We start from the raw sequence: 15,605 nt of genomic DNA on the forward strand, positions 1-15,605 counted from the left end.
GCAAGAGATTCCAGAAGAATGATTTTCGTTAGGAATTTAGATCTAGAACAATTAACCTCCTCCAGTAGTCAATATGATTTAAAACATTTATCGCACCTTGACCATAGAAAAATCATGAAAATTGCATTTAATAACCAAATAACACCAAGGAAATTTAAATTTGCGTTTCAATTATTCCTTAGGCAATTGGTTTAATGTGAAAAATAAAGAAGTAAAACAAATCAACAGGTTAATAAATTGATTTTTTAATGGGCCACAGGCCACAATTTTTTTTTAATGTTTAAGCACAAATCCATTAATTTATTTTAACTCCTTAGTCACCAAAATTTTAAAATGTTTGGATTTTTTTTTAGAATTTTAGGTTTCTAGGATTTTGGAATTTTTTTATTTGGTTTAGATTTTTAAAAAAATTTAGATTTTTAATTTTTAGAATTTTAAATTAAAAAAAAAAAGGAAAAAAATCAAATGTCAAAATAAACTGTTTTTTTTTTAGATTTTTAATTTTTTAGATTTTTTGAAACTTTTATATATTTTTAATCAAAATCAAAATCATAAATGAAATCAAAATAATAGTGAAAACAAAATCAATTTTTTTAAACTTTTAATGAATCTGACTAAAGCATTATTTAGATGAAATTGAAAAAAAAAAATAACTAAACCGAAACCAAGCTAAAATGAAAAAAATTTGAAGTGCTTTTTGTTGATTGTTGTGCAGGTCAGAACTTGGAAGATGGTGGTAAGGTTTCAAGCTGCAGCAGGGAGCTCGAGAAGGTTTTGGACGGAGGAAGGGAAGAGTAGCTTGTTTGTTGTATGTGTTTGAGAGCCGCAGAGCTGCAAAATGCGTAGAATGGAAGAGCTTAGGAAGCTCGACGAGTAGCGAGCTTTGTTGCAAGCGTTGCACGGTAGAAAACGATGGAAGCATCATAGGAGATGGTGGGCAGCGTTGAAGGAAAGAAGCTGCGTGGAGAGGAAGAGAGGGAGACACAGGTGATGGATGAGGAAAGAAGAGACAACGTGGAAAGAGCTCGAGGGAGGAGATCTGAAGACTGTGGAACAACGAGGATGGAGCTGCGAGCAAATGAGAGTAGTGAGAAATGGACTGCATGAGGAGAGAGGGATGCAGACAGGGTTTGATGGGCGAGCATCAAGGTAAAAAAAGGGATTGGTGAGGAAAACGCATGTAGAGAAAGAAGGCAGCAAGGGCTGTAAAAAAAATTGAAATTTGCACAGTAAATCCTGAAACTAGGCAACAAATCAAACTGCAAAAATGGTAGCCTAGAATGTCTATAAAAAAATTCCAAAAATCTTAATTTAAAATTTTGAATCCACTTGCTTCAGATTTAACCCTAAAACCCTCACGAAATTTCCAGATCAAAAATAAATAATTTTAATTTAAATCCTTGGACTTGAAAAATCTGGATAGAATCCCTACAAAAATAATGTTGATGAACCCCAGAGATCCAGATCTTACCCTCCAGTGCCTAGATCTAGACCCTACACAGTTTTCTTCTTCAGATCTACAGTTGCAAGGCAAAAAAAAACACCCAAATGATATATACAATGATAAAACTAAAACCCAAAAAACCCAAGTCAGAAAACCGAAAATAATTACAGATCTATGCACATGAATAACAAATCTATCAGATCTAGGGAGTGTGAGTCCAACTCCACTCCCAGATCTAATAATCTAAGGCTCTTAACAGCCAGATTCATCAATTTCGCACATAAAAAATTTAAATTTTTAAAGTTTAAAGGAGGTGTTGAGCTCAAAACCCTTCATGCATCACCAGTAAAAAATACCTTATGATAAGCCCGAGATCAAATTAAGATGGGTTCTTCAGAAAACATGGATCGGGAATTGGCTGGTCCAACTGAAAACTTCACCGAACGCCCGATGATCTAAAAATCAGGATTTTCCTGCAAAACTCAATTTAGCCATCAATATAGAGCGATAAAAAATAATAAAACTCAGACAAATAGAGATACCTGTTATTACGTTCAGAATTTAGATATTATTCAAACCCGAGCAACTGAGCAAGATACCTGTACTCAAATCACTCTTTAGAATCTATTATCAATGGCTAAAGAAAACTTACTCATGAAAAACGACACATCTTACAGTATTTCCATGAAGAGAAACACCGGCAAAAATTGACCCCAAAGTCTTTCTTTATTATCCGAATAAAAATTTAAACGAGAGCTTTTCGCCTCGCACACGACTCAAAGGTCGGATGAATTCACTGACAAATGAACTCCTATTTAAAGATAAATCCTCCAAAGGCTAGCTCGAGTGATCCTCGTCAAAGCAATCTCTACCGTTGATGAGGATCAAAATTTCTTTTAATCTCATTCGTCAAAAATTTAAATTCTTGAGGAAATTTGAATTTTTCAATTAAATTCATGTTAATTAATTCAAAAATTAAAATTTTGAATTAATTTCCTCAAAATTTTGTCTTTCACTTAACCCCAGGACCAAAGGCTTAAATTTTTCACAATAATCAATTTACCTTAGTCCCAAGACCTCTTAAAATTTAATTTTTAAGGACCGACAAATTTTGCATTTAGAGAATTTAAATTTACCTAGGACCTAGAATTAATTAAATTTCCGTCTTAGGATTTTAATTAATTTTTGGCCAAAAAAGTTAATTAATTAGCATATGAGGGGATAAATTATTTTTCCAACCCTCAAGACACTTTACATCATAATTTTCATATTTTTTACATATCAAGGGGGAAAACCCATCTGTAAAAGACCCTCATAGACTACTCATTTCTTCGACACAAATATAATCTAGCAAACTAAGCAAGTTATAATAAAATAACCTAATCAAATAGGTAGGATTATTCCTGAATCACTTTTACATAGACTCGATCTATAACACTAGGACTTGCCTAAGATCCTAGTGACAAAAGACATTCTCGCTTTGGGGTAAGACTGAAGGAAAACTCTGTCGACCATCTGAGAATGGATCGGTGAGACAAAAAACCTCCCAAAATGTAGATCATCACCATAAAACTAGGTTTACTTAGTTAATTACATACATGACATAGATCTGCTGAAATTATTCACATCATATACATGCAGAATGGGTTTACATTATAACATGATCCTCAGGCTAAAAATGACAGTTGGATGACACGAACACATCGATCAGGCGCAAACCCTTTTGCGAAAAAATGGGGTGTATTTCTATGGGTCATTTACACGTAGTGGTCAACATCTAGCTCTACTTGGGGACACGTTGTTGCACTAGAGGAAAGTGAGAATCCAAAATCTGCATCCACGCAACACAGAACATAACATAAGTAGCGTCCATCCAAAAATCATCATATAACGTTAAGCACAGGAAAGATATAATCTCTTCATTTATTAACTAGTCTAGCAACATGAAAAACATCTACCTACAAAATAAAATACTGCAATAAAAGGGTATAAGGTTAGAAATACAATACAAAGATTCCCCATGGCATCAGATGTGTTCAATATAGTTCATGCTGAGCATTTGCCTGCTTTCAAGCAAATTTGTCAGTTGTTTCTTAGATGTGCCATGTCCAATCCTGCATACGGTAGGACTTTTTACTATCCGAAAGTCAAGGCGCTTGCGGCCATCAGATGCAGCAAACAACTTCCTCATTCTCTTTCTCTTGCGTCTTTTCTTTGTGGCAGGCTGTATCACTGATGATGTGGAACATTCTTCTTGAAAACTCTCAGATGAAGTATGTAAGATATGCACGACATGTCTTTCTTCATTCTCTATCTGATTCTTATTAATTTCCATTTTATCCGAGTCACCTTCAATTAGCCACTTTTCAATGGAACAAATGACCTCCTCATAATAAGATGGAGCTTGCTGCAACAGACAAGGAGGCTTATGATTTGTTGACGTTTCCTTGTTTCTTTCATCCTTTGACTGATGTTGAAATTTCTATACCTGTATTGTTATGGCATCCATCTGGCTAGAGTGTTCAACCTTCATAGCACTGACTTCCTTGGCATGGTTTTCCTCCATGGTCAATAACTTATTCTGAAGACATATCTGACCAGCTTCCATATCTTTTATTACTTTTTCATTATCCGATTTTATGATCATCAAACAATTTTGCATATAGCTCATTTCTCTGTCATGATTAGCTTTCATGGTTTCCATTTCCTTAGCATGCTGACCTTGAATGTCGGTCCTCATAGCCTACATATTCTGAGCACAATTTTCTACTATAGTGGCTACATGATCAGAGTGTTTAATTTTCATGATTTCCATCTCCTCATCACGTTTTTCCAGTTGAGTGTACAAAGTTCTCATATCTTTGACGTAATCAATTATAATTTTTTCTTGATTAAGATCCATATTTTTTACCAGCTGTGTTTGACTAAACTGCATGTATTTAACCAAATTCTTTAGTTCTTCTATAGGATGCTTATCATTCTCCCTTTCATTGTCAACATTGATTTGATAACTTGTTCTTGCTCTTCCACTATCATGGATTTGTCTTGCAATGGTGCAAGTGGATGGCACATTCTGATATGGAGAATTGTCTTGAAATATTTCATTGACAGTTGGATCCTTTACAAGATCACTCTCATTATGTTTCATAGTATTAGAGGCACAAGGCAAGCCACCTTGATCTTCATATCTATCTGTAAAAGCATTGATGATGTCTTGTAAAGAAGCGAAAGAATCTTCAGGACAATTATGAAACCAATTCAAAGCATCACCCTCCAAAGAAAAGGAAAATAGACCCATCTTGAAATCTTCATGTTTATATTGGAAAGAACTATAATATCCGATTATTGTATGAGTAACCCTGCATAGATTCTTTCTTCCGATTATTGTATGAGTAACCTTTCATAGATGGTTTCTAGCAGCAGTGGAATCACCACCTAAGAACAAAGGCAATTTATGAATGGCATCTTTCAACATATCATGGAGAAAAGTAGTAAAATTACATGGGGTAAACAAGTCATCCATGATGATTTTCTTAAAGGGATGAGGATGGAGCAAATGGATGCTAGAGAGAGACCCCTGTTCAAGAAAATCAAGATATGCACAAGAAGGGGGCTTCTAGTGGAAAAGCTTGTAAGAAGTCAAAGAAGTGGAGTCGCCACTTGAACATGAATCTAGCTCTAGGATCCAAAAGGCAAAAATAGTTGGATATAAGGGAGGGCTTCTTGTCTGAGAAATAATGGATGAATAAGTAGAGTCGCCACCCAAACAAGAAATGAACCGTTATGTATAGGTGCTAAAAGTGCAAATGAAAAGATTAATGAGATGATGAAAGATAAGGCAAAGAAAAGATCAAATGATGCCAGGAAATGTTGTGCCACTTGACAGGCTAATGAACGGTGGAAAAGATGAGATGATTAAAATGATGTCGAGGAAACCAAGGACAGAAAAACTCTATCCTCGACAACGACGCCAAAAAATGTTGTCTTCGCCGGCTCAAATGAAAAGATGAGAAATGAGAAGAATGATGAGGAAATGTTTTTGAATCGCCAAGAATAAAATTTCCCTGGAAATGGCACCAAAAAATGTTGGCGTTTCCGGCTAAAATGAATGATAGAAAGATGAAAGATGAATGTCGTAAAGCCAAGGCCCAATAAATTGGTCCCTGACAACGGTGCCAAAAAATGTTGTCACACAAAGTTTCTAGGCAGCGTGACAACGCTCAGAGTAAGGGCTATCACTCTAATCCTTACTCACTCCGTTTAGACTCTCTCCTAGGCAAGTCAAGGGGGGTAGTCCCTAAGGTGAATGGATGAGGATAGCCTGTAGAACACAGGCTCTAGGAGATTTTAAGGATGAACAACTTGATGAATTTAAAGTAGGTCTCGGCTAAATAAGACACAATCATGAGATAAAAATGACTACAGACCAGTGCCTTTAATGTGATTTAACCAAAGACTAAATAAATGACAAGTTATCCAGAACAATTTTCCAATATGTGACAAATAGTGACAATCAAGTATGATCAATATAAACACCCAAAATTGTATCATGCAAGAGATTCTAGAAGAATGATTTTCGTTAGGAATTCAGATCTAGAACAGTTAACCTCCTCCAACTGTCAATATGATTTAAGACATTTATCGCACCTTGACCATAGAAAAATCATGAAAATTGCATTTAATAACCAAATAACACCAAGGAAATTTAAATTTGCATTTCAGTTATTCCTTAGGAAATTTCTTTAATGTGAAAAATAAAGAAGTAAAACAAATCAACAAGTTAATAAATCAATTTTTTAATGGGACACAAGCCCCAATTTTTTTTTAATGTTTAAGCACAAATCCCTAAATTTATTTAACTCCTTAGTCACCAAAATTTTAAAATGTTTAGATTTATTATTTTTTTTATTTTAGATTTTTAGATTTTTAGGATTTAGGATTTTTTTTTTAGATTTTAATTTTTAGAATTTTAAATCAAGAAAAAAATGGAAAAAATCAAATGTCAAAAGATTAAATTTTTAAACTTTTTTTAGATTTTTTATTTTTTAGATTTTTTGAAACTTTTATAATTTTTAATCAAAATCAAAATCATAAATGAAATCAAAATAAAAGTGAAAACAAAATCGATTTATTAAACTTTTAATGAATCTAATTAAAGAGTTATTTAGATGAAATCGAAAAAAAAAAAAAAAAAACGAACTAAACCTAGACCAAGCTAAAATGAAAAAAATCGAAGTGTTTTTTGTTGATCGTTGTGTAGGTCAAAGCTTGGAAGACGGCGGCAAGGTTTCAAGCTACAACGGGGAGCTTGGGAAGGTTTTGGATGGAGGAAGGGAAGTGCAACTTGTTTGCAGTATGCGTTTGAGAGTCGCAGTGCAACAGAACGTACATAATGGAAGAGCTTAGGAAGTTTGACGGACAACGAGTTTCGTTGCAGGAGCTAGATGGAAAAAAATGATGGAAGCGGCGTAGGAGATGGTAGGTAGTGTTGAAGGAAAGAATTTGCATGGAGAGGAAGAGAGGGAGCTGCAGGTGATGGCTGAGCAAAGAAGAGACAACGTGGAAAGAACTTGAGGGAGGAGATCTGAAGACTGTGGAACAATGAAGATGGAGCTGTGAGCAAATGAGAGCAGCAGGAAATGGACAGCGTGAGGAGAAAGGGACACGAACAAGGTTTGATGGACGTGCAACAAGGTAATGAAAAGGATGGGAGAGGAAAATGTAGGAATAAAGAGAAGGCAGCAAGGGCTGTAAAAAAAAATAGAAATTTGCACAGTAAACCCTAAAACCAGGCAACAAATCAATTTGCAAAAATGGTAGCCCAGAACCTCTTTAAAAAATTTCCAGAAATCTTAATTTAAAATTTTGAATACACTTGCTTTAGATTTAACCCTGAAACCCTCATGAAATTTCCAGATAAAAAATAAAGAATTTAAAATTAAATCCTTGGATTGCAAAAATCTGGATAGAATCCCTGCAAAAATGATGTTGATGAACCCCAAAGATCCAGATATTACCCTTAGGGCCTAGATCTAGACTCTACACAGTTTTCTTCTTCAGATCTACAGCTGCAAGGAAACACAAAAAAAACCAAACAATATATACAATGATAAAACTAAAAACCAGAAAGCCCAAGTCATAAAATCAAAAATAATTACAAATCTATACACATGAATGACATATCTATCAAATCTAGGGAGTGTGAGTTCGACTCTGCTCCCAGATCTGATAATCTAAGGCTCTTAATAGCCAGATTGATCAATTTTGCAAATAAAAAATTTAAATTTTTAAAGTTTAAAGGAGGTGCTGAGCTCAAAACCCTTCATGCATCACCAATAAAAAATATCTTATGATAAGTCTGGGAACAAATTAAGTTGGGTTCTTCAGAAAACACGAATTGGGAGTTGGATGGTCCAATTGAAAACTTCCTCGAATGCCTGTTGATCTAAAAATCAAAACTTTCCTACAAATCGCAATTCAGCCATCAATATAGAGCGAGAAAACAGTAATAAAACTTAGAAAAATAGAGATCCCTGCTAATACGTTCAGATTTTAGATTTTTATTCAAACCCCAACGATTAAGCAAGATACCTGTACTCAAATCACTCTTCGGAAGCTATTATCAATGGCTAAAAAAAATTTATGCATGAAAAATGACACATATTACAGTATTTCCATGAAGAGTAACACTGACGAAAATTGACCCCAAAGTCTTTCTTTATTATCTGAACAAAAATTTACACGAGAGCTTTTCCCTTAGCACACGACTCAAAGTTCGGATGAATTGACTAACAAATGACCTCCTATTTAAAGATAAATCCTCCAATGGCTAGTTCGAGTGATCCTCGTCAAAGCAATCTCAACCGTTGATGAGGATCAAAATTTCTTTTAATCTCATCTGTCGAAATTTTAAATTCTTGAGGAAATTCAAAATTTTCAATTAAATGCATTTTAATTAATTCAAAAATTAAAATTTTGAATTAATTTCCTCAAAATTTTGACTTTGACTTAACCCCAGGGACCAAAGGCTTAAAATTTAGCAAAATAATCAATTTACCTTAGTCCCGGGACCTTTTAAAATTTAATTTTTAAGGCCTGATGAATTTTTCCTTCGAATAATTTAAATTTACCTAGGACCTGGAATTAATTAAATTTCTGGATTAGAATTTTAATTAATTTTTGGCCAGAAAATTTAATTAATTAGCCTATGAGGGGATAAATTATTTTTCCAACCCTCAAGACACTTTACATCATAATTTTCATATTTTTTACATCTCAAGTGGGAAAACCCATCTGTAAAAGACCCTCATAGACTACCCATTTCTGTGACACAAATATAATCGAGCAGACTAAGCAATTTGTAATAAAATAACCTAACCAAATAGTTAGGATTATTCCCAAATCACTTTTACATAGACTCGATCTATAACACTAGGACTTGCCTAAGATCCTAGTGACAAAAGACATTTCGACTTTGGGGTAAGACTGAAGAAAAACTCTGCCGACCATTCGAGAATGGATCGGTGAGACAAAAAACCTTCCAGAATGTAGATCGTCACCAGAAAAATAGGTTTACCTAGGTAATTACATACATGACACAGATCTGCTGAGATTATTTACATCATATACATACAGAATGGGTTTACATTATAACATGATCCTCAGGGTGATGATGATAGCTGGACAACACGAACACATCGATCAGGTGCTATCCCTATTGCGAAAAAAGGGGGTGTATTGCTATGGGTCATTGACATGTAGTGGTTAAGATCTGGCTCTACTTGGGGACACGTTGCTGCACCGAAGGAATGTGAGAATACATAATTTGCATCCACGCAACACACAACATAACATAAGTAGTGTCCATCCAAAAATCATCATATAATGTTAAGCACAGGAAAGATATAAGCTCTTCATTTATTAACTAGTCTAGCAACATGAAAAACATCTACCTACAAAAAAAAGTACTGAAATAAAAGGGTATAAGGTTAGAAATACAATACAAAGATTCCCCATGGCATCAGATGTGTTCAATATAGTGCATACTGAGCATTTGCCTGCTTTCAGGAAACTCTATCGGTTGTTTCTTGGATGTGCCATGTCTAATCCTGCATACAGTAGGACTTTTTCCTATCAGAAAATCAAGCTACTCATTGCCATCAGATGCAGCAAACTACTTTCTCATTCTCTTTCTCTTGTGTCTTTTCTTTGTGGCAGGCTGTATCACTAATGATGTGGAACATTCTGCTTCAAAACTCTGAGATGAAGTATGTAAGATATGCATGACATGTCTTTCTTCATTCTCTATCTGATTCTTATTAATTTCCATTTTATTTGGGTCACCTTCAATTAGCCACTTTTCAATGGAACAAATGACCTCCTTATAATAAGATGGATCTTGCTACAACAGACAAAGAGGCTTATGATCTGTTGACATTTCCTTGTTTCTTTCATCCTCTGAATGATGCTGAAATTTTTGTACTTGTGTTGTTATGGCATCCATCTGGCTAGAGTGTTCAACCTTCATAGCATTGACTTCGTTGGCATGGTTTTCCTCCATGGTCAATAACTTATTCTGAAGAACTATCTGACTAGTTTCTATATCTTTTATTATTTTGTCATTATCTGCTTTTATGGTCATCAAGAAATTTTGAATAGAGCTCATTTCTCTGTCATGATTAGCTTTCATGGTTTCCATTTCCTTAGCATGCTGACTTTGCATGTCAGTCCTCATAGCCTCCATATTCCAAGAACACTTTTCTACTACGGTGGCTATGTGATCAGAGTGTTTAATTTTCATGATTTCCATCTCCTCATCGCATTTTTCTAGTTGAGTGTACAAAGTTATCATATCTTTGACGTAATCAGTTATAATTTTTTGTCGATTAAGCTCAATATTTTTTCCGAGTTGTGTTTGACTGAACTACATGTCTTTAACCAGCTTCATTAGTTCTTCTATAAGATGCTTATCATTCTCCCTTTCATTGTCGACACTGATTTGATAACTTGTTCCTGCTCTTCCATTATCATGGATTTGTCTTGCAACCGTACAAGTGGATGGCACATTCTGATATGGAAAATTTTCTTGAAATCTTTCATTGATAGTTGAATCCTTTACAAGATCACTCTCATTCTATTGCATAGTATTGGAGGCACAAGGCGAGCCACCTTGATCTTCATATCTATCTGTAAAAGCATTGACGATGTCTTATTAAGAAGCGAAAGAATCTTCAGGACAATTATGAAACCAATTCAAAGCATCACCCTCCAAATAAAAGGAAAATAGACGCATATTGAAATCTTCATGTTTATATTGGGAAGAACTACAATATCTTATTATTGTATGAGTAACCCTGCATAGATGCTTTCTAGCAGTGGCTGAATCACCACCTGAGAACAAAGGAAATTTATGAATGGCATCTTCTCGCATATCGTGGAGAAAAGTAGTGAAATGACATGGGGTAAACAAGTCATCCCTAATGACTTGCTTAAAGAGATGGGGAGGGACCAAATGGATGCTAGAGAGAGACCCCTGTTCAAGAAAAGCAAGAGATGCACAAGAAGGGGGATTCTAAAGGAAATTCTTGTAAGAAATGAAAGAAGTGGAGTCACCACTTGAACATGAATCTAGCTCTAGGATCCAAAAGGCAAAAACAACTGGATATAAGGGAGGGATTCTTGTCTAAGAAATAATGGATGAATAAGTGGAGTCACCACCCAAACAAGAAACAAATTGATATGTCCAAGTGCTAAGAGTGAAAATGAAAAGATTAATGAGATGACGAAAGATAAGGTGATGAAAAGATCAAATGATGCCAGGAAATGTTGTGCCACTTGATAGGCTAATGAATGGCAGAAAATATTAGATGATTAAAACGATGTCAAGGAAACCAAGGACAGAAAAACTTTGTCCCCGACAATGGCGCCAAAAAACGTTTCCGTTGTCACCTCAAATGAAAAGATGACAAATGAGAAGAACGATGAGGAAATGTTTTTGAATCGCCAAGAATAAAATTTCCCTGGAAATGGCGCCAAAAAATGTTGGTGTTTTCGGCTAAAATGAATGATAGATAGATGAAAGATGAATGTCGTAAAGCCAAGGCCCAATAAATTGGTCCCTAACAATGGCGCTAAAAAATGTTGTCGCACAAAGTGTCTAGGCAGCACGACAATGCTCAGAGTAAGGGTTGTTACTCTAATCCTTACTCACTCCGTTTAGACTCTCTCCTAGGCAAGTCAATCAGGGTAGTCCCTAAGGTGAATGGATGAGGATAGCCTATAGAACACGAGCTCTAGGAGATTTTAAGGCTGAACAACTTGATCAATTTAAAGCAGGGCTCGACTAAATAAGACACAATCACGAGATAAAAATGACCATAGACCACTGCCTTTAATGTGATTTAACCAAAGACTAAATAAATGACAAGTTATACAAAACAATTTTCCAATATGTGACAAATAGTGACAATCAGGTATGATCAATATAAACGCCCAAAACTGTATCATGCAAGAGATTCCAAAAGAATAATTTTCATTAGGAATTCAGATCTAGAACAATTAACCTCCTCCAACAATCAATATGATTTAAAACATTTATCGCACCTTGATCATAGAAAAGTCATGAAAATTGCATTTAATAACCAAATAGGACCAAGGAAATTTAAATTTGCATTTCAATTATTCCTTAGGCAATTTCTTTAATGTGAAAATAAAGAAGTAAAACAAATCAACAGGGTAATAAATCGAATTTTTAATGGGCCACAGGCCACAATTTTTTTTTAATGTTTAAGCACAAATACCTTAATTTATTTTAACTCCTTAGTCCCCAAAATTTTAAAATGTTTATATATTTTTTTTTAATTTTAGATTTTCAGATTTTGGTTTTTTTTTTTATTTGTTTAGATTTTTTTTTTTTAAGTTTTATATTTTTTATTTTTATAATTTTAAATTTAAAAAAAAAAAAGGGAAAAAATCAAATGTCAAAAGATTAAATTTTTTATTTATTTTTTAGATTTTTTATTTTTTAGGTTTTTGAAACTTTTATATTTTTTAATCAAAATCAAAATCATAAATAAAATCAAAATAAAAGTGAAAACAAAATTGAATTTTTTAAAATTTTAATGAATATAACTAAAGAGTTATTTAGATGAAATCGAAAAAAAAATAAGAAAAAAGAACTAAACATAAACCAAGCTAAAATGAAAAAAGTCGAAGTGTTTTTTGTTGATCGTTGTGCAGGTCAGAGCTTGGAAGAAGGCGGTAAGGTTTTGAGTTATAGCAGGAAGCTCAGGAAGGTGTTGGATGGAGGAAGGGAAGTGCAGCTTGTTTTTTGTATGGGTTTGAGAGCCACAGAGCAACAGAACACATGGAATGGAAGAGCTTAGGAAGCTCAACAGACAGTGGGCTTTGTTGTAGGAGCTAGACGACATAAAACGATGGAAGCAATGTAGGAGATGATGGGCATTGTTGAAGGAAAGAAGCTGTGTGGAGAGGAAGAGAGGTAGTCGTAGGTGATGGCTGAGCAAAAAAGAGACAACATGGAAAGAGCTCGAGGGAGGAGATCTGAAGACTGCAGAACAACGAGGATGGAGCTGCGAGCAGATGAGAGCAGCGGGAAATGGACTGCGTGAGGAGAAAGGGATGCGGACAGGGTTTGATGGGCGAGTAGCAAGGTAATGAAAGGGATGGGTGAGGAAAACGCAGGAAGAGAGAGAAGGTAGCAAGGGCTGTTAAAAAAAATAATTGCGCAGTAAACCCTAAAAACAGGCAGCAAATCAATCTGCAAAAATGGTAGCCCAGAACCTCTTTAAAAAATTTCTAGAAATCTCAATTTAAAATTTTGAATCCACTTGCTTCAGATTTAACCCTAAAACCCTCACGACATTTCCAGATCAAAAATAAAGAATTTAAATTTAAATCCTTGGACTGCAAAAATCTTGATAGAATCCCTACAAAAATGATGTTGATGAACCCCAAAGATCCACATCTTACCCTCCAAGGCCTAGATCTGGACTCTACATAGTTTTCTTCTTCAGATCTATTGCTACAAGGCAACAAAAAATACCCAAACGATATATACAATGGTAAAACTAAAACCTAGAAAGCCCAAGTTAGAAAACCGAAAATAATTACAGTTATATACACATGAATGACAAATCTATCAAATCTAGGGAGTGGGAGTCCAACTCCGCTCCCAGATCTGATAATCTAAGGCTCTTAACAGTTAGATTCATCAATTTTGCATGTAAAAAATTCAAACTTTTAAAGTTTAAAGGAGGTGTTGAGCTCAAAACCCTTCATGCATCACCAGTAAAAAATATCTTATGATAAGCCCAAGAACAAATTAAGTTGGGCTCTTCAGAAAACACGGATCGAGAGTTGGCTGGTCCAAATGAAAAATTCCCCGAACACCTGATGATCTAAAAATCAAGACTTTCCTACAAAACGCAATTCAGCCATCAATATAGAGCAAGAAAACAATAATAAAACTCAGACAAATAGAGATACCTGCTATTATGTTCAGAATTGAGATCATTATTCAAACCCCAGGGACTAAGCAAGATACCTGTACTCAAATCACTCTTTAGAAGCTATTATCAATGGCTAAAAAAAATTTACGCATGAAAAACGACACATCTTACAATATTTCCATGAAGAGTAACACCGGCGAAAATTAACCCCAAAGTCTTTCTTTATTATCCAAATAAAAATTTACATGAGATCTTTTCTCTTAGCACACGACTCAAAGGTCGGATGAATTGACTAACAAATGGTCTCCTATTTAAAGATAAATCCTCCAAAGGCTAGTTTGAGTGGTCCTCATCAAAGAAATCTCGACCATTGATGAGGATCAAAATTTTTTTTAATCTCATCCATCAAAATTTTAAATTCTTGAGGAAATTCAAATTTTTCAATTAAATGCATTTTAATTAATTAAAAAATGAAAATTTTGAATTAATTTCCTCAAAATTTTGACTTTGACTTAACCCCAGGGACCAAAGGCTTAAAATTTAGCAAAATAATTAATTTACCTTAGTCTCAAGACCTCTTTAAATTTAATTTTTAAGGACTGACGAATTTTTCCTTCGGAGAATTTAAATTTACCTAGGACCTAGAACTAATTAAATTTTTGGCTTTGGTTTTTAATTAGTTTTTTGCCAGAAAAATTAATTAATTAGCCTATGAGGGGATAAATTATTTTTCGAACCCTCAAGGCACTTTACATCATAATTTTCATATTTTTTCCATCTCAAGGGGGAAAACCCATCTGTAAAAGACCCTCACAGACTACCCATTTCTGTGACACAAATATAATCCAACAGAATAAGCAATTTGTAATAAAATAACCTAACCAAATAGTTAGGATTATTCCTGAATCACTTTTACATAGACTCGATCTATAACACTAGGACTTGCCTAAGATCTCAGTGACAAAATACATTCCAGATTTGGGGTAAAATTGAAAGAAAACTTTACCGACTATTCGAGAATGGATCGGTGAGACAAAAAACCTCCCGAAATGTAGATCGTCACCAAAAAAATAGGTTTACCTAGGTAATTACATACATGACATGGATTTGTTGAGATTATTTACATCATATACATGAAGAATGGGTTTACATTATAACATGATCCTTAGGCTTTTGATGATAGCTGGACGGAACGAACACATCGATCAAGCGCTATCCCTTTTGTGAAAAAAGGGGGTGTATTTCTATGGGTCATTGACATGTAGTGGTCAACATGGCTTATTGTAGTGCTTCAAGGCACTTCATTGGATAGAAGGGTGCACTCTCTAATTTGGTAGAGATGGAAACAATCATGGGATTATATTTGGAGTCAATGCCACCTATCCCAGAAAGGGTGTAGGGAATGTTACCCCTCAATTGAATGAGGGAAACTCGATTCATTTACAAGAATTTCTTTATGTACCTGATCGCAAGAAGAACCTGGTGTCCATTTCAGTAATGGAAGTCAAAGGTTTCAAGGTGCCATTCATCGATAGAAAGGCACATGTTTGAAAATAGAATTTTCAAAGATGCTTTTATCCTTGAGTTCAGGAATGGCAATTTGTATCAAGTTGCAGGATGGTCCATTGGGGACCATGTCAATTTACACATCCCATCTATAGCATCGGAGGTTTTCTTATTTTGAGACCCTA

Source organism: Pinus tabuliformis, chromosome J (assembly GCF_031772625.1).
Source record: "Pinus tabuliformis cultivar Carrire ecotype Pingquan chromosome J, CPIR1, whole genome shotgun sequence".
NCBI lineage: Eukaryota > Viridiplantae > Streptophyta > Pinopsida > Pinales > Pinaceae > Pinus > Pinus tabuliformis.